Source organism: Citrus sinensis, chromosome 8, assembly GCF_022201045.2.
Source record: "Citrus sinensis cultivar Valencia sweet orange chromosome 8, DVS_A1.0, whole genome shotgun sequence".
NCBI lineage: Eukaryota > Viridiplantae > Streptophyta > Magnoliopsida > Sapindales > Rutaceae > Citrus > Citrus sinensis.
In genome coordinates, this window is record NC_068563.1 from 22,172,417 (window position 1) to 22,192,336 (window position 19,920).

At 31.0% G+C, this 19,920-nt stretch overlaps 1 long non-coding RNA gene and 1 other non-coding gene across 2 annotated transcripts; both read left to right on the top strand.

The window, feature by feature from the left end:
* Positions 1-13,965: 13,965 nt before the first annotated feature.
* LOC127899149 (uncharacterized) lies at positions 13,966-16,881 on the top strand. The gene is made up of 2 exons (XR_008051033.1): positions 13,966-15,251; positions 15,502-16,881. It is a non-coding gene; the product is annotated as an uncharacterized LOC127899149 (long non-coding RNA).
* On the top strand, positions 14,284-14,446 carry MIR3952 (microRNA MIR3952). The gene has a single exon (NR_129338.1). It is a non-coding gene; the product is annotated as a microRNA MIR3952 (primary transcript).
* Positions 16,882-19,920: the final 3,039 nt, after the last annotated feature.

Genomic DNA, 19,920 nt, shown 5'->3' on the forward strand with positions numbered 1-19,920 from the left:
GTTAACAACTCACAACTTGAAACGCCAAGTTTCACGCAAGAGCAATACCAACAAATCATGGCTCTCTTGAATAATGGTAATGCTCAACCTAAGGCAAATGTAGCAGGTCAGCTTTCCCCTTTTTGTCTTTCATCCCATATTAGCTCCTCTCATTCGAATAAATGGATAATAGATAGTGGTGCAACTCACCATATCACATCTACTCTTGATTTGTTATCTGAAGTAAGTCATTCTCCACACACCTCTGTTATACTACCCAACGGAAACAAGGTTCAAATAGACTCAATAGGCTCAACTAACTTTGGTTCTGATTTTTCTCTCTCAAATGTTTTCCATGTACCCTCGTTCTGTGTCAACTTGTTGTCTGTTAGCAAAATGACAAAGTCCTTGAATTGTTCAATCATTTTTTTTGCTGACTTTTGCATCTTACAGGACTTGGCAACGAAGAGGACGATTAGTCTGGGGAGACAACATGACGGTCTTTATTATTTTTCTCCAAACATTACACCTTCGCCTAATTTGCTCACTCCTCAAGTCAACCAGACATCTTCGCAACCAGATTTGTGGCACAAACGTCTCGGACACCCTTCCATCCACCCAATGAAACATCTTGCAGATTTAGTACCTGAAATTTCTTTCTCTTCAAATAAAGTTTGTGATATTTGCCCTTTGGCTAAACAAACAAGGTTACCTTTTGGTTTAAGTATTATTTCTACTAAAAAACCTTTTGAGTTAATTCATTGCGATATTTGGGGACCTTTTTGAGTATGTTCTCTTTTAGGTGCTTATTATTTTTTGACTGTTGTGGGTGATTACTCCAGACATACATGGATTTATCCTATGCGGTTTAAATCAGACACACAAAATTTTTTAAAATCTTTCTGTGCTTTTGTTTCTACACAATTCAATTATAAAGTTAAAAGGTTTCACACAGATAATGGTAAAGAATTTACTTCCATGCATAACTTCTTTAAGGATGAAGGAATCCTTTATGAGCATAGTTGTGTTTCCACACCTCAACAAAATGGTGTACTAGAACGCAAACATCGACATATTTTGAATGTAGCCCGAGCCTTGAGATTTCAATCTTATTTGCCTCTAACCTTTTGGGGTGAAAGTGTTATTACTGCAGTTTATCTTATTAATCGCATACCTACACCCTTACTCTCTCGAAAAACGCCATTTGAAATTCTACATAAAAAGCCACATACTTATGACCATTTGCGTGTGTTTGGATGTTTATGTTTTGCTACTAATGTCGAACCTCAACATAAGTTCGATCATCGTGCCTGTAAATGCATTTTTGTTGGGTATCCTTCGAGTCAAAAGGCTTACAAAGTTTATGATCTAGAAACTAAGAAGATTTTTTCGAGTCGAGATGTTATTTTTCATGAGAATGTATTCCCTTTTACAAACTCCAAATGTGATATCAATCATAATTTACAAGTTTTGCCTTTATCTATACCAGACCATGATGCTCAGTTAATTCCCATCGTTCCACAAGAAGACAATACATCTAATGAATCTCAACCTGTACCTTTACATAACCAGCCCACTCAACATATGCTAAGAAGATCTGATCGAATCCGAAAACCTTCCACTTGGCTCCGTGACTTTCATTGCTCACAGGCCACTCTGTTGTCCCCCAGCTCAATGTCATCTTTTGTGCTTCAGTCTCGGCAAGGTACATGTTATCCTTTAGTTAATTTTGTCTCTTATAATAATCTTTCCTCTTCTCATCACGCCTTTGTTGCATCTATCTCTAGTTCTGTTGAACCTAACACATTTGCCCAGGCTGAGCATGATCCCAAGTGGCGTGAGGCCATGAATTTGGAAATCGAAGCTCTTGAAGTCAATGGTACTTGAACTCTTACTACATTGCCCAAAGGGAAGAAACCAATTGGTTGTAAGTGGGTCTATAAAATAAAGTATCGTTCTGATGGCACAATAGAATGATACAAAGCTCGACTGGTAGCTAAGGGATACACTTAGATTGAAGGGATGGATTATCAAGAAACATTTTCCCCAGTTGCCAAACTTATTACTGTGCGATGCATTTTGGTTATTGCTGCTGCTAGAAATTGGCCTCTCCATCAACTAGATGTTCAAAATGCCTTCCTTCATGGTGATCTAGCTGAAGAGGTATACATGCTTCCGCCACCAGGTTATAGTCGACAGGGGGAGAACTTGGTTTGTCGACTTAATAAGTCACTCTATGGATTGAAGCAAGCTTCACGTAACTGGTATTCCAAGTTTTCTTGTGCCATTCGCAAAGCCGGCTTCAAGCAATCTATGGCTGACTACTCTCTTTTTACTAGAGTGCATGGAGACTCATTCACAGCAGTATTGATTTACGTTGATGACATGATAATAACAGGAAATGATCCAGCTGCAATAACAACTTTAAAAAAGTTCCTTGATGAACATTTTAGAATCAAGGATCTTGGAAAGCCAAAGTATTTTTTGGGAATAGAGGTGGCTCGTTCCAAGAAAGGCATTTGCATCTCCCAGCGTAAATATGTATTAGATATACTTGATGATATGGGACTCCTGGGAGCAGCACCAGCTTCTTTTCCTATGGAACAAAACTTGAAGTTTACGCCATCAAGTGGTGACCTTCTCAAAGACCCATCAAAATATAGAAGACTTGTTGGCCGTCTCATTTACCTCACAATCACAAGGCCTGATATTAATTATTCTGTACATCTTCTTAGTCAGTTTATGAATCAACCCCGCAAGCCACATTTAGATGCGGCAATTCGAGTCCTTCGATACTTGAAAGGAACACCGGGACAAGGACTATTTTTTCCAGCAGAAAATAATTTGAAGTTAATAGGTTATAGTGATGTAGATTGGGGAAGTTGTCCTACCACAAGGAGATCAGTCACTGGATACTGCGTATTTCTTGGTCCATCTCTCATCTCTTGGAAAACCAAAAAGCAAACAACGATTTCACGATCTTCAGTAGAAGCAGAATATAGAGCCATGGCAGCCATTACTTATGAGCTCACTTGGTTGAGATACCTCTTCAAAGATTTGCAAGTTAATTTCGTGATCCCTGCTAAGCTCTATTGTGATAACCAAGCAGCATTACACATCGCAGCAAATCTAGTGTTTCACGAACGAACAAAACATATTGAGATGGATTGTCACATGGTCAGAGAAAAGATTCAATCTGGGCATATTGCTACTGCTTTCACTTCATCACAAACTCAAGTTGCAGATTTATTAACCAAGCCTCTTGGAAAAGCCTTATTTCATACTCATCTTCGCAAGTTGGGCATCATTAACATCCATGCTCCAACTTGAGGGTGAGTGTTGAGATTTGCCAAGATTATGGACAGTTATTGGCAAGATTATGGACAGTTGTTCTGCTGCAGTAATGGACGTAATTTGTTAGTCAACTTTCTCTTATAAGCAATTTCCTTTTCTATTGTGTACAGCTAGCAATCAATCTCTTCTTTTTAGCCTTTTAGTTAGCTGACGCTTTTGTATATAAATGGTGTATAACAATAATAATAGAGAGATCTTTTCCCCTTTTTTTTACATGTTCAAATTGCTGAGTCGCTGTCGTCGCTGCCTCTATCTTGGTTTGGCCGTCGTCCCTGTGTAAGGTAAGTTTAATCCTCTGTCTCGCCGAATTGCTAAGCAATTTCGTTTTCTTTCATGGTCATAATTTGTTCACGGAATTGAATCTAAGAATTAAGAAGTTGCTGCAAAGTGTTTGGGTTTGCATAGTTTTCTTTCATGGTCATAATTTCTGCATTTGTTCACAGAATTAAGTTCCTGTGCAAAGTGTTTGGGTTTCTTGGCTAACGCAATTTTGTTTTCCTCCAATACTCTTTTCCTGCCAATCATTGCTTTGGAAGTTGCTTGAAGCGAAAACAGAGGTGAAAAAGAAGCAAAAAATAATATATGGATAAATTAAATTAAGAAATATAGAGCATGCACTAGACTTTGATATGATTTTTTCCTGTTATTACAAGTAATATGGATAAATTAGATTAATTGATTTATTTTGCAGGTAATATGGTTGCTTGAATACAGTAATATGTCCTATTCTGAAAACACATATTGTCGAATTATGTAATGTTCATTTGGTTCGTATCTTATAAGAATCTTAGCTGGACACTTATGAAATTGATGAAAGAAATTAGATGTAGCTGCTTGAGTTCACTACGGGCTAAGCATGGGGAAGGAAAGAGGGAATAAGTTTCCCAGTTGTAGTTTTAGTGCAATGGTCCATCTCTTAGAGATATATTTGTGTATATATAAATGGCAATTGAAACTGAAATTGTTGGTGATTTTTTTTTTGTGTTTCTGTTTGTTTTATATTTCACTTCGAGGAGAAGATTTGTTGCGGCGGGTTGTAATTTGCTTTCACAATTTGTGATGATCAGGTAGTTAGAGATATTTTATTTATTGTTGATCAATTATTATCGTTACTTAGGACACATAATTAATTCATACTCTCCTATAAGAATATCATTCAATCTGAGGGTCATAAGAAAGATTCAATTCATATTGGAGTGCCGGTCTAATTTCACGAAACATTAATTTTTTATATGTATCTTATTTTAGTTTCGGTCTAACTATTATTCCACTGTAATATATAGGTCAATTAATAAATCTATCTTGTTATCCATTAGAATGTTATTTTTTTTTTAGCCTAAATATATATGTTTAGGATGATTTTTGAATATGGGTGAATGATAAGAGCTAAAGGAACTCCTTGCGCATATTTTATTGCCTTGTGTGTGAGCTCTGTATAACTTGCATCAAGATGTCCTCCCGTAAAAGCACACTGACGGAAAAGCTTATGAGCATCAGCATATACTAATTCCTTCATTCGATATATTTGACTTAAGCTCCGAGTGTGGGTGAATGATATACAGTACTATATGAGTTATGCTAACTGTTGTGACCTTGATTTTGTATTATTGTGTGCATTGATTTTGGTTTATAAACAAATGTGTGGTGGCTCATGGATGGATGTATGGATGGGGATAATAAATAAATGAAAATATACATCAGACACAAGTAGATAAACTAAGGGTAAGGGATCAAAATTCTGAAACTGGAAGTGGGTTTTTGTCTCAAATATAATTGACGTGACAGAGAATTATGTGAAGTTGCAGATAAATTTTGGGTTTGATATGCTTTTGTTTATGGCCAAATTTTCTGCTGTATTTGGGATGATTTGCTGCTGTTTTTGGTTAAATTTTTCTTGTATTTTGGGCTTCATTTGCTGCTGTTTTTAGGTTAAATTTTCTGCTATTTCTAGGTAAATTGGCTGCTATTTTTCAGTTTATTTTTTGTTATTTTAAGATAAATTTATTGCTGTTTTGGGTTATATTTTTTGCTATTTTCAGGTAATTTTTTCTAGTGTTTTGGGCTTCATTTGCTGCTGGTTCTGGGCTAAATATTTTTCTGTTTCTGGGTAAATATACTGCTATTTTTCAGTTAATTTTTTTGCTATTTTTAGATAAATTTTTTGTTGTATTTGGGATGATTTGCTGCTGTTTTTGGTTAATTTTTTTTGGTATTTTTGGCTTAATTTACTGCTATTTTTAGGTTAAATTTTTTGCTATTTTTGGGTAGATTGGTTGCTGTATTTCAATTTATTTTTTTGTTATTTATAGATAAATTTACTACTGTTTTGGGTTTTTTTTGCTATTTTTAGGTAATTTTTTCTGGTGTTTTGGGCTTCATTTGCTGCTGGTTCTGGGCTAAATATTTTGTTATTTTTGGGAAAATATACTGCTATTTTTCAGTTAAATTTTTTACTGTTTTTGGATAAATTTTATGCAGTTTTTGGGATGATTTGTTGCTGTTTTTGGTTAAATTTTTATGGCATTTTGGGCTTCATTTGCTGCTGTTTTTAGCTTAAATTTTTTATTGTTTCTGGGTAAATTGGCTGCTGTATTTTAATTTATTGTATTTCAGGTTATTTTTCTATTGTTTTTAGATAAATTTACTGTTGTTTTTGGGTTATATTTTTTGCTGTTTCTAGGTAAGTATTTTTAGTGTTTTGGGCTTCATTTGGTGCTGTTTTTAGGTTAAATATTTTGTTGTTTCTGGGTAAATATATTGCTGTTTTTGGATAAATTTACTGATGTATTTGGGATAATTGGCTGCCGTTTTTGGTTAATTTTTCTGGTGTTTTGGGCTTCATTTGCTGATGTTATTATGTTAAAGTTTTTGCTGTTTCTGGATAAATTGGCTGCCGTTTTTCAGTTAAATTGTCTGCTGTTTTTAGATAAATTTATTGCTGTTTTTAGGTTAAATTTTTTGCTGTGTTCAGGTAAATTTTTCTAGTGTTTGGGCTTCATTTGCTGCTGTTTTTAGGTTAAATTTTCTGTTACTTCTGGGTAAATTTGCTGCTGGTTTACAGTTAAATTTTTTCCTATTTCTGGATAAATTTATTGCTATTTTTGTGTTACATTTTCTGCTGTTTCTGGGTAAATTTGTTGATGTTTAGATAAATTTATGACTGTTTTTGGGCTAAATTTTCTGCTGTTTCCATGTAAATTTTTGGTGTTTTGGGCTTCATTTGCTGCTGTATTTTGGTTAAATTTTCTGCTGTGGTAAAATTTGCTACTATTTTTAAGTTAAATTTTTTGTTGTTTTTGGATAAATTTATTGCTGTTTTTGGGTTAAATTTTCTGTTGTTTTACAGGATCCAAAAGTTGTGATATTTGACATTTCTTTTTGTGCCTAAATCTTCATGTATAGGTTTGTGTAAACTTGAAAATGGCTGAAATGATACAAATATACCCACTTCAAGGTCTAAAACATGATACTGCAATGGTGTTTCAACAGAAGATCAGGTACCTGTCTCTGGAAATGCTTCAATGAACATCTTCATTTCCTCCCCACCAAGGCCAGATAAGAGGCATATCCATGGCAATGACTCTACAACCTGAGGAACGAAATACACTTTGTAATCTAAATAAAGAAAGAAAATTGAATACAAGATAAATCTTAACAAGAGTCATCATATCAGATGAAAGATTCTTAGTCTATAAGCTTCTAAAACCTTAAGAGGTTGAACTTTCCTGCTAAAGTCTTCCCAGGTCATAAAAAACTTAAGATGGCAGTATATTAATAGTAGCTGAAAGATAGACAGATTAGCTCACAAGCATGGCTGCAAAATACATCACAGCCCCATTCAAAAGCAAAAAAGACCCAATTATATTGTCCGGTTTTGTATGCTTTGTTCTTTTACAAGCTCATCAAATTGGGCAAATTAATGTCTAAATAGTCCAATTTCCCTATGCTTTGTTCATTTATAAGCCCATCAAATTGATCAAGGCAGTACTTGTCTCTCCATCAGCATACAATATCTAAACACATAGTATGTTCAAACAAAGATGGAAAATAAGAAAAATTGAGTTTTTAGACAGGCAAGAAAAAAAAATTTCAATAGTATATTATTGCCAGCAAATAAATTTTAAACCAAAAAGTTCACGCAGGGAATTATGTTCTTGGAAAACACAATACTCTTATTCTGCTCCAAAAGACATTACCAAACACATTTGTCAAAACTATTCTTGAAAATCATTAGAAAACACAATTTTCAAATATTCTAAGTCTAAGCTTCTTGTCTTCATTCTCGATAATAATTTGTGAAAAAAATAAAAATTCTAAAATGATTTTCCAAATTGCTTACCTCGCATGATGCGCTCCAAACCGATCTGCAAAGTTTTGGAGTTGGAAGACAATTTTAGGGATAAAACTAGCGGATGCTTTTGGTGCTCTTCTTGGTTTCTTTCATAGCCTTACCATCACCAGAATCTGAACGACAATCTGCATGTTATCTCTTCGACAATCTACATTCCCAACTATTTGGATTGTGATTGACGGTTTCACGGTTCATGAGCCAGCAGATTCAGGTTCGGATTTGGCGAATCTTGGCTTAAAATTTAGGAGAACTGAGACAGAAATTCACATTTGGGAATGAACATTAGGGGTGGACAGGGCAGTGCTTTTTGTTTTGATTTTTTTTCTTCTACAGTGACATTGAGAGTCAATGAGAAATGTTTTTTTTTTCAGCCTTTTATTTTCAAAAGAGGGGAAAAAATCGATAGTATAAAAAAAAGTTTTTTTTTTTACTTTTTTGCTGTTGATGCTGCCATAATTGTTATAATATTGAATTTTTTTAATAAATAATAACTATAAAAATATTTTAATAAATTATTATAAATTTTAATTAGGTAATATTAAATAAATAAATTATAATAAAAGATTAATAAATTATAATTATAATAATATTATAATAAATAATAATGAAATAATTTCATACTGATAATAATAACAATAAAATTATAAATATAATAATATTTTTACTAAATAATAATATAATAAAATAATAATAATAATAACTTATTATTATAATAATTATTATAAATTTTGAACACAATAATATTTTCATAAATAATAATCATATAACAAAATCATGAAATTAATAAATAATAACAATAATGAATTAGTAATCATAATTATAATACTATTTTAATAAATATTATGATGATGATGATGATTATTATTATTATTATTATTATTATTATTACCACCAATTGACAATAATCAACAAAGGGCATTTAAGTAAATTATGATAATTCATTCTGATTCCAAGACAAATTAAACGCATCGATGGAAATGAATCTCATTCCGACTTTAATTTCTACAGCTCAAATAAATAACTTATTCTTATTCACATTCTTGATTCTGATTGTAGCCCGTTCCGATTACTGATTAGTAAATGCACCATGAGCAAATTATTGTGGTTTAATTGGGTCTGTTTTTTTCAAACCTAATTAATAATTAGTTTGGGTTGGATAAATTATAATTAACCAGTCTAACCCAACCAAATCTACTATAATAATAATAATAATAATAATAATAATAAGGATAATGATAATGTGTTAATTCTCAGTTGCAAAATTATAAAGACTTAAATGGCTTATCTAATTTTTTATTCTTTTTAATCTTTTAATAGAAGAGGCTATTTCATTCTTGCATTTGCTGCTCTAGACTACAATTCCTAAACCAAAATCACACTCTCTTATAAGTAAATTTATTATTTTATAAGATTAATATAAAAGTAAGTTGGTTTTAATTTCTTTTTATTTTTTAGTGAATACTTAACGGCACATAATTATATATCACTTTCATTTTATTTTTGTATATGATGCTAGCTAATTATCTAAAAAGTCTGAATTTAGAATTGGAAAAGGAGATGCATGAGAAATAAAGTCTATATGCTTTTTGTGGAAATTTTCTTAATTTAAAGATAGTTAATTTATTAACTTTCTTTATCGTACACTAGATAGTGAATGAAAATTTCATGTTATAAAAGATTTATATTTGATTTTAATAAGTTTCATTCCAAGTTTCATATCATTTTCACTGTTCAATTTAAAATTTTGATTTAACCTTCAACCTAATCAACTTAACCAAACGATATAAGGTTTGAGTAGAATTGGGTTAAATAAGTTCATTTAGTAAAGTTGGGTGGATTTTATCTCAACTCATTAAAAAGTAGACCATGTTAGAATTTCACTAACCCTATCAAACCCAACTCATGCCCACCCTTATATTATTCTATCTAAATCATAAAATGCCAATAATCCAACTCTTTAACCATTTTCACATTGGATTTAAGTTGAGCCAATTGACCTAAACTACATAACTTAAATTCCAACTAAATGTGAAATAAGACAAAAAATTTCTAAACCACACGTATGACTCGTAGATTGAAGGTAAAACGGATAAATTAGCGTTAGAGTGGTAAATTGGTCTACAAAATTAAAAAAATAGAAAAAAAAATTTGTAAATTGACATTAAGTATGAAATGAAATAAAAGATTTGTAATTCACACTTGGAAATAGTAAAAAAAGGGAAAATGAGTAAATTAAAGTTGGAGTGGTAAATTAGAAGAAAAAATTGCAAACAAAATAAAAACTTAGAAAAATCACATAAATCTTGTAAAATGACATTAAGTGTGAGATAAAACAAACAATTTGTAAATCACACGTAAGACTAATAAATTGATGGAAAAAGAGAGTAAATTAATGTTAGAGTTGTAAATTGCAAGAAGAACTTGTAAACAAAACAAAAATTTAGAAAAATGAGGTAGAACTTGTAAATTGACATTAAGTGTAAAATGAAACAAAAAATGTGTAAGCCATACATAAAATTAGTAAATTGATGGGAAAATGAGTAAATTAACAATGGAGTTGTAAATTACAAGAAAAAAGTGTACATAAAACAAAATATTGAAAAAATGACTTAAAATTTGTAAATTAACATTAAGTGTAAAATGAAACAAAAAATGTGTAAATCATACATAAAACTAGTAAATTGATGAAAAAATGAGTAAATTAATGATGGAGTTGTAAATTACAAGAAAAAAGTGTACAGAAAATAAAATCTTGAAAAAGTGACTTAAAATTTGTAAATTAACATTAAATGTAAAATGAAACAAAAAATGTGTAAACCATACATAAAATCAGTAAATTGATGGAAAAGCGGGTAAACTAATAATAGAGTTGTAAATTAGAAGAAAAAAGTGTAAACAAATCAAAAACTTGAAAAAATGACTTAGAACTTGTAAATTAACATTAAGTGTAAAATGAAACAAAAAATGTGTAAATCAAAAATAAAATTAGTAAATTAATGAAAAAAATGGTAAATTAATGATGGAGTTGTAATTTACAAGAAAAACTTGTAAACAAAACAAAAACTTATAAAAATGACATAGAACTTGTAAATTGACATTAAGTGTGAAATGAAACAAAAAATGTATAAATCACACATAAAACTAGTAAATTGATGAAAAAAGGGTAAATTAATGATGAACTTATAAATTAGAAGAAAAAACTGTAAAGAAAATAAAAACTTGGAAAATGACTTAGAACTTGTAAATTGACATTAAGTGTAAAATGAAACAAAAAATGTGCAAACCACACATAAAAGTAGTAAATTGATGAAAAAGAGGTAAATTGATGGTGAACTTGTAAATTATAAGAAAAAAGTGTAAGAAAAAAATGAAAACTTGGAAAAATGACTTAAAACTTGTAAATTGACATTAAGTGTAAAATGAAACAAAAAATATGTAAACCACGCATAAAAGTAGTAAATTAATGGAAGAAAGAGTAAATTAATGATGGAGTTGTAAATTAAAAGAAAAAAGTGTAAAGAAAACAAAAACTTGGAAAAATGACTTAAAACTTGTAAATTGACATTAAGTATAAAATGAAACAAAAAATGTGCAAACCACACATAAAAGTAGTAAATTGATGAAAAAGAGGTAAATTGATGGTGAACTTGTAAATTATAAGAAAAAAGTGTAAAAAAAAATGAAAACTTGGAAAAATGACTTAAAACTTGTAAATTGACATTAAGTATAAAATGAAATAAAAAATGTGTAAATCACACATAAAACTAGTAAATTGATGGAAAAGATGGTAAATTAATGATGGAGTTGTAAATTACAATAAGAAATTGTAAACAAAACAAAAATTTGGAAAAAATGATATAAAACTTGTAAATTAACATTAAGTGTGAAATAAAACAAAAAATGTGTAAATCACATACAAAACTAGTAAATTGATGGGAATATGGGTAAATTAATGTTGGAGTTGTAAATTGCAAGAAGAACTTGTAAACAAAACAAAAACTTAAAAAAATGACATAGAACTTGTAAATTGACATTAAGTGTGAAATGAAACAAAAACTTTGTAAACCACACATAAAAGTAGTAAATTAATGGAAAAAATGGTAAATTAATGATGAAGTTGTAATTTGCAAGAAGAACTTATAAACAAAACAAAAACTTATAAAAATGACACAGAACTTGTAAATTGACATTAAGTATGAAATGAAACAAAAAATGTATAAATCACACATAAAACTAATAAATTGATGGAAAATGGGTAAATTAATATTAGAGTTGTAAATTGCAAGAAGAACTTATAAACAAAACAAAAACTTAGAAAAATAACATAGAACTTGTAAATTGACATTAAGTGTGAAATGAAATAAAAAAATTGTAAACCACACATAAAACTAGAAAATTAATGGAAAAAATGGTAAATTAATGTTGGAGTTGTAATTTGTAAGAAGAACTTGTAAACAAAACAAAAACTTAGAAATATGACATACAACTAGTAAATTGATATTACATGTGGAATGAAACAAAAAATATGTAAATCACACATAAAACTAATAAATTAATGAAAAAATGGGTAAATTAATGGAGTTGTAATTTGCAAGAAGAACTTGTAAACAAAATAAAAACTTATAAAAATGACATAGAACTTGTAAATTGACATTAAGTGTGAAACAAAATAAAAATGTATAAATCACACCTAAAACTAGTACATTGATTGAAAAATTGGTAAATTAATGTTGGAGTTGTAAATTACAAGAAGAACTTGTAAACAAAACAAAAACTTAGAAAAATGACATAAAACTTGTAAATTGATATTAAGTGTGAAATGAAACAATAAATTTGTAAATCACACATAAAACTAATAAATTAATGAAAAAAATGGTAAATTAATGTTGGAGTTGTAATTTGCACGAAGAACTTGTAAACAAAACAAAAACTTAGAAAAATGATATAGAACTAGTAAATTGACATTAATTGTGAAATGAAACAAAAAATGTATATATCACAAATAATACTAGTAAATTGATGGAAAAATGGGTAAATTAATGGAGTTGTAATTTGCAAGAAGAACTTGTAAATAAAACAAAAATTTAGAAAAATGATATATAACTTGTAAATTGATACTAAGTGTGAAATGAAATAAAAAATGTGTCAATCACACATAAAACTAGTAAATTAATGGAAAAATAAGTAAATTAATGTTAGAGTTGTAAATTGAAAGAAGAACTTGTAAACAAAACAAAAACTTGTAAATGTTGCATAAAACTTGTAAATCTACATTAACTTGTAAATGCTTCATAAAACTTGTAAATCACACATAAAATTAGTAAATGTAACCTAGAACTTGAACAAAAAAGAGTAATTACCTACTACTTAGGTAACAGGTTACCTATTTATTTAAAATTAATGGTAGAAATTTTTTATTTAAATCTAACGATTCACGCCCATTACGGCATCAATGCCGTAAATTTAATTACGGCATTATAGAATGATCCGTAATTCTAATTAAGATTAAATTTATAAACTGCATTGAGGAATTACAATAAAAGACGAACAAAGACATATACAATTATGATAAATTTATTTATCAGGACTTTTGAGAAGAACGAGAAGAAGCTCACATCTACAGAGGGGTGCCATTTGTCCCACCTCATCGAAGGGATGTTAAAGATTTTTAATGGGCTAAGACAACATGGCCCTGCTTAGATATTTTGGGCTTTTACCAACAAGTTCCTGATCACACCCCTCAAACCTCCTTATCAAACCTTTTTTTTTTCAAAAAATAAAAATAAAATCACTAAATAACTAAATACAATTTAATTTCTTTCTTTATTTTTAAATAAAAAGTTAATTAAATATTTAAATAAATTGTTATTTTAACAAATATTTTATTCCTACCCCATTTTATAATTATTTTTGATTTCAATAAAAAATATATTTTGAGAAAATTATAAGAATTTAAAATTATAAAAATAAAAATTATAAATATATTTTAAGATTTTAGGATTTGTATGTAATTTATGAATAAAAACCTTAAAAATATACAATTTTTTTTAAAATAAAAAATTTCATAGAAAGATGGTTAACTTTAATATATGTACGTGTATTACTTGTATTAAAGGTATTTTAGACAATGGTAAATTTTGAATTAATTTTTTTAAAATTGATTATTTTTAAATTATTTTTATTTTTTAAAATTTTAAATTATTTTTATTTTATTTTATTTTATTATAAGTAAATTAAGATTTTTAAAAGGTAAGGAAAATTATATTTAAATAGTCGGGGAATAATTAGAAATTAACTCAAAAATAACATTAAAAATGCTCCGCCCTTACAACCAATTGTTTACTCGTCTCGGCAACCTAGGGTTGGTTCGTCACCGGAAATAAGCTAGATCTAGACTCTCTGTGTTATGGGTGCAGGCTGAAAACAGAGGGGACGAAGAAAGAGGATCTGATTCCGACGGTTTGGATTCAATGTGATGAGTTCCTTATGATAAGCAAGCTGAAGAGAGCTGAAGAAGGAGGCAAGATCAAGATCTCGAGGAAATTCAGCGATGGATGAAGCGAGGGTTCTAACTCTCACTTTTTAAAAAAACTTATGCATATTCTTTCATGTGCTGTAGATAGGCCCTTCAACCTCGGAAACCTCACCATGGACTGGGAGCGAAGGAAGTGGGATCTGATGGTTGGCATTGTAGGTGGCAAGCTGCAAAAGAAAGATGACGTTTTCAAAGTTGAAGGGCCTTTCTAGAGCACTGGAATCCATTCATACTTCAGCTTGAAATCCCAAAACACAAGGCCTTTTGTGCATATTTGTTTAGACTTTGCACTAAGATTGGCTTTATTTTTCCCTTTTGGACTTGAATCAGTATAACATTTCAATGTTACAGCACACTTTGGTGCAGAATATGTAGATCTGTATGGTTTGCAAATGAGGCTTTCTGCAAAGACTGTTATGAATTTTTTTTTTAAATCATTTATTAGGAAATTTTCCCAACAGCAACACCAGAAAAGGTGAAAACAGGTATGCTTGAGGTTGTTATAGCTGCCGCTTGGCCTACTGAAATGTTCATTTAGTCCAATTATGCTAAGACTCCACTTTTATGGGCATTATCTTGTAATTTCATTTTTATCACGTCCCGTTTGGATCTCCGTGACCTACTTGGCCTGTAGCTATTTGCTGTTGGTGTTGCTTTTGAATTAGTGGCTGATTTGGACGCGCTTAACAAGTTATTGTGTGGACTCTAGTTATATTTTTTTGTTATGCTTGTCTGAGAAAAGAGATGGAACATGTCGTTCCAATTTATTGAATATTTAAAATAACTTGAGAATTTCATAACTAAGAAAATTCAAGGTTCCTTTTTGAATTTTTTTTTGGGGTTTTTTTGTTTGGTGGGAGGGGGGGGGGAATTGGGGCCAAGGGGATGTGTAGGGATGCAGCTCTTCCGTCTAACACTCCAAAGTATTTCTTGTATCTTGGATCCTCGCGGAAGGACTGGTATTTGTGGCGATTGGCTGTTGGGTTCAAGTTTTGAGTCAGCTGCCTTAAGTGGCCAGCTCATGCCAAGCATGTAAGCAAGAATGTGATTTTCTTTTGCTTATTTGGTTTCTTTTTTGTGCATAGAAATATATATTTCATGATTGATAATTAACATCAAATAATAAAATCTGTAACAACATGTTTACCCCTGTATATGGACATCTAAATATAAATAGTATATTGGCTTCAGCTCTGTTTGAAATATCAGACAATTTTCAATCGTAAGCTTGAAGCATGATTATTCATATATAAATACTGTAATTGGTCTATCTTGATTGTAGATTATTTAGGAAGTTGTGGAGTTCATTTTGAGGAGTTTGCTGTTGGTTTACAAACAAGTTTTCTGCCACTCGAAGGACATGATATTGGGCAATTTCTAGGTTTAGAGTCTATGGAAAAAGACGAAGCTCAAGCATATCAACCTATCATTTGAATCATTAAGCAGGCCATGAAAATTTCTACAGTTGTTAAGGTATGCTTCTATCTACACACTGTTTATGGATTTATGATTTTTACTTTGGTTGCCCCATATTTAATTCTCTTGCTTTTATAGCTTGGAGTATTAGATTGCAGTGATTGATGAGAGTGAATGCTTGTTTAATGATAATTGAAACAATTTGCTATCAACAGTGTAGCATGTGTTAATCGTTGAATATTGTTTTTGTGACAACGATTTTGTGTATCATTAATTGCATGTAGCCATTGTGATGCTTAGTTTATATGAAAATTAGGCTAGCCCAATCTTTTTTGGATTTTTTGTTATGATTATCTCCATGTTTGTGATTGAGGTGTTGTGACTTTTAATTTATTGAGGAATGGAATTAAAACATTAACTGCTTAATAAAAATGGGTGTTTATCAAATATCTTAGCTAAAATGCTGTCAAAATTATACCGCCACCAAAATAGGACTCAACTCGAGTTATTCAAACTCTTGAAACTTGAATTTTGTGTATCTGAACTGGGTGCTCAGTTAGTCAATCGCATCCATGTAATGATTCGCATTTATTTATTTATGTTACTATGCTTTGCTGTACCTGGGGAATCATGGCTTGGGAGGAAGAATCGGAACCAGAATGATATGTCCTCAACCTCTGATATTTGGTCATGCTGCTCATTTCATTGCTGCGAATGATTCTCAGTTTCGTCCATTGGTTGACTGGAAGGTGGAATCAGTGTTGGCATGCGCATACGGGATCATCAATATTGACAGATCACCATTCCCGCTTGTGCTAACCGTTCGATTGACATACTTTTACCATGGAGGGTTGAGATTTCGCCACGCCACCATGCGTGGAATACACTCACTGCATTGGGTCATACACCCAACCATTCTTGTCTTATTAGGAAGCAATCTTGTTTGTTCATTGTATTGATCCGATGTTCCACATTTAGCCACGTTTCCCCTTTCACTCAGCGAACGTTGTTGACCACATCTGAACCGTTGGATCGAGCATCAAGTTTTCCTCAATGCATGCTCACCATGATTATTACGGTCACAGGATTTTAAAATGGAAGTTTTGTCTTCGGATTGAATTGAAAAGGTCGCGTGATTTGGCTGAAATAATAAAATTTCTTCCCTTTTCCTTTTTTCTTTTTCAATTTCTGGCTTTTGTATGTAACTTTTGTAAATTAATTAACAAAATATGTGCTTTATTTTCCACTATCTGTGGTTAATTTTATCAAGGTAGGGTGAGGTGAAGCTCTTCATAGAAAGATATGATTTAGTTAAGTTTTATTTTTTTTAATTGGGGAAAAAAGATGGTAAACTTTAATATATTTATTTGTATTAATTACACTAGAGGTCTTTTAGAAAATGGTAAATTTTTATAAATTGATTATCTTCAAACTTTTTTTTTATTTGAAAATTTTAAACTGTTTTTATTTTATTTTATTTTATTATAAAAAAAGGAGTAAATTAAGATTTTTAAAAGGTAAACAGAATTATATTTAAATAGTCCAGGAATAATTAGAAATTAACTCAAAAATAACATTAAAAATGCTCCGCCCTTATTACCACTAAGTCTATGCGTGTTTTTGTGTTTGTGTGTGTGTATACAGATCCATTGTTACTCATCTTCGACAGCCTAGGGTTGGTTCGTCATCGGAAATAAGCTAGATCTAGACTCTCTGTGTTATGGGTGCAGGCTGAAAACAGCGGGGACGGAGAATGAATTTTCCCTTTTTAACTTGAATCAATGTAACATTTCAATGTCATCGCATGCTTTGGTGCAACATTTGTAGATAGGTATACGTTGCAAATCAGGCTTTCTGCAAGACTGGAATGAATTCTTTTTTATCATTTATTAGGAAAATTTCCCAACTGCAACAGCAGAAAAGGTTGAAATAGGTATGCTTGAGCTTGTTGTAGTTAGGGGTGGCAAAGCGAATAAATGAATCGAATCCGAATTGAATCGTAAACGAATTGGGTTAAAATTTTATTGAGTGAGATTCGATTCGTTTAATAAATGAATCGAAATCTCAGAATTTGAATTCGCTTCGTTTATTAAACGAATATTCGGTTCGATTCGTTTAATAGAATTAATAAACAAATATAATCGAATTCGGATTCGTTTACTATTTGTTTATTCTTACGAATTCATAATGAATCGAATTGAATTTAGATTCGTTTACAATTCATCTGTAAACTACAATATTAACCTTCAAATTTTAAAAAAATTTCAAATAAATTTAAGGACAAAAAAGTAATTTAATTAAACGAATGGACCATATTCAATTCGTTTATAACTCATTTATTAAATTGAAACGAATAAACGAATCAATATCTTTAAACCTGAATATGATTTGTTTAATTAGCAAATCGATTGAACTCATCCATTTATTAAACGAATCAATTTTTTCAAATGCAAATCTATTTAATTTGTATAGAATCAAATCGAATAAATGAAGCCTAAGTCAGATTGCCACCGCGAGTCGGAGCTGCGCTTGGCTTTAGAAGTTGGCTTTAGAAGCCCCTTTTTTTCTCAAGAGTCCAATTATGCTATGACTCCACTTTTATGGGCATTACCGTTTAATTTCCTTATTTTTTTAATCGTGTCCCATTTGGATCATTGTGACCTACATGGGCTGTACCTATTTGTGGTTTATGTTGCCTTTGATTTCGTGGTTGATTTGGACAAGCTTAATAAGTTACTGTGTGGACTCTAGTTTTATTTTCTTGTCATGCTCGTTTGAGAAACGAGATGGAACATGTCATTCCAATTTATTGAATATTTAAAATAACTTAGAGAATTTCATAATTAAGAATATTCAAGATTTCTTTTTCATGATTTATGTAATTTTTTCCTTCTTTTGGGGGGATGTGTAGAGATGCAGCTCTTCCTCACTAGTGCTCCAAGTATTCCGTGTCGCGGAAGGGCTGGTATATGTGGCGATTGGCTGTTGGGTTCAAGTTTTGAGTCAGCTGCCTTAAGTGGCCGGCTCATGCCAATCATGTAAGCAAGAATATGATTTTCTTTTGCTTATTTGGTTTTACTTTTGTGCATAGAAATATATATTTCATGATCGATAATTAATACCAAATAATAAAATCTGTAACACAACATTTATCTATACCCCTATATACGGACATCTAAATATAAACTAGTAAATTGGCTTCAATTCTGTTTGAAATATCAGACAAGTTTCAATCATGAGCTTCAAGCATGATTATTCATATATAAATACTGTAATTGGTCTCTGTAGATTGTAGATTATTTAGGAAGTCATGGAGTTTGTTCTGAGGAGTTTGATGTTGGTTTGCAAACAAGTTTTCTGCCACTCGAAGGACATGATATTGGGCAATTTCTAGGTTTAGAGGCTATGGAAAAAGACGAAGCTCAAGCATATCAACCTACCATTTTAATCATTAAGCAGGCATGAAAAATGCTTGCTGCGTCTATTACAGTTCTTTTTACAAAATGGCTTTCAATGTAAATTGTTAATTTTTTTTAATAGAATTAAAACCATTCTGTATGTATCATATGTAGCCTTTAAAGATTATTACGACCTTTATTGCTTTAAGCCCCACTTCTTGCCGCTGTTAGCGATAAGTTGAAAACAGTAATGGTTCCTTTTTATCCACGTTACACATAACACTCATTCAAGAATCTAGAGATTACTTAACCGTGTTGTAATTCAAGAGTAGTGTCCAACTTGGCCTAGTGGCAGCTTCTTAAAGCAAGAGTTTGGCCCAGAGGATTGTTGCTCTCCACCAGATGCGTTTGGACTTAAGCTGAATTCGCTTTTGTTGCCAAGTTCCAATGAAAAAATGTAACTAAAAAAAAAAAACCCCATGATTGAATCTTTGTGGAAAAATGATCTGGATGCAATGCTGTTGCGTAGTGTGGTTTAGTTAATTATCCACAACAAAAGAGTTATAAAAATATGTTACGTGTCCCATTACTTATTGAATCATTTTTTGGCATCCACACTTATTATAGAATAACTAATTTTTTTTATAATGGTTATTCAAACAGTAAAAAATGCCAAAATTTTTGAGTAAAATGGTCGTTGTTATTGTTTTTTTTCCTTTTAAAACGGTGCCTTTGCTATATGAGGGGAATCATGGGAACCAGAATGATTGGTACTGATTCAAGGTCCCATAATGATCACAGTTACAAGGAAGATAAGAACCTAAAATTAATTACATGGTCACGTGATTGCAGTTGCATGGGCTGCATGGCGGCCGACCGCTGTACCA